Raw genomic sequence first — 1,389 nt, 5'->3', positions numbered from 1 at the left:
ACAAACACAAAAAAATAGGAGAGATAAGGACGATAGACGTTTGATAGGAAAGAAGAAGCAAACCACACCAGAGCACCCACCAACCACGTCATGAGAGAAAATTCAACTTCCACATTCACAAGAGCAAGGACTGCTTCATTAGTATAATAAAATCTTTAAAAAGGGCAGTAAATGTACTAGTCCCATGGGACTCAAAAGGCTACAAGAGGGGGCTAGGGGAGAGGAGAAAGAGGTAGAATGTGAGATAAAGAAGAAGGAAACAAGAGATGTGGCACAACAATGTCAACTTTTTAGCAACCTGTTCATATTCTTATTGTAAATTGTAAAATTTTGTCAAATTATACACATCTCATAGTTTGGAAATGTCCTTAAAAACGCTTTGATCAAAGGCACAAAAGAAATTTAATTTGCTGTTTCAGGATCCTCAACAAGCTCTGTAATTCACCAAACTTTCATGGCCTTTTTCTTGCTAATTTTACCCCCCCCCCCTCTTCAACCTCAAACAATATGTCAACTTCTATTCAAGACAAGATAGGTATTTTATTCATAAAAGCAGGGCAAATGAACAGGCTTTAAGATTATATATCAATATCTCTAATTTGACAAGCACCTGATTCCACTGCATCATGACATTAATGATGCCACAGTGCTTTTGAACAATCACATCTCAATGCTCTAGTCTCATTTAAAACCTAAGACTGATCACAATCACAGGAGGAAGAATGTAATATGGTGGTCTCCGCCTAAGATTCGGGTGCTCAGGAGCTAGGAAAATGCCGGATCTTGGCCAACGCACCAAGGGAAGAATCTTCGGTGACCCATGTTAAGCCCACAACCGTTAAATGGTCTCCCTTCACTCAAAAATGAACTGACGAGACCCCAGGGTCGGTTTATGACATATGGCAGACAAAGAGAGGTCAACTTCGATGACCAATCGCAGCGGCATGAGCACATTATCATATTGTGGAATCTCAAAATCGATGCTTATCCAGTTGCCCCAAAGATTCTCTTTGGTTACCCCTCCCCTTTACCTGTCCAAAATTATGAATTTCATATCTCTGACCGAGTTTCCCTGCCTTTGCCGTTACACACCAATAGATTGTGATGACATCAACTAAAATTCAGTCTGTCTGGCAAATTCGGTAGGAGAGACAACTGCTGCAAAGGTCAGGGAAAAATTCACAGTACGATGCGATCCCGCCTGGAGCGAACTTGTAGGCCCTACCCAGCCAGCATGTGATAAAAGTTTAGGTTGAAAGCTCAGATGTGAGCACGATGTCTGGGGAAAACGAAAGCGTTGATCATTTCACACCTTGGTACGACCTTTCAGGAGCTAACATTGTAGCGTTTCATTAAGTCTTCGAAGTGGCTATTTGGACTCGAGTCTGA

This window comes from Aplysia californica, unplaced genomic scaffold (genome assembly GCF_000002075.1).
Source record: "Aplysia californica isolate F4 #8 unplaced genomic scaffold, AplCal3.0 scaffold00247, whole genome shotgun sequence".
Classification (NCBI taxonomy): domain Eukaryota; kingdom Metazoa; phylum Mollusca; class Gastropoda; order Aplysiida; family Aplysiidae; genus Aplysia; species Aplysia californica.
Note: the sequence above shows the minus strand (reverse complement) of the source record.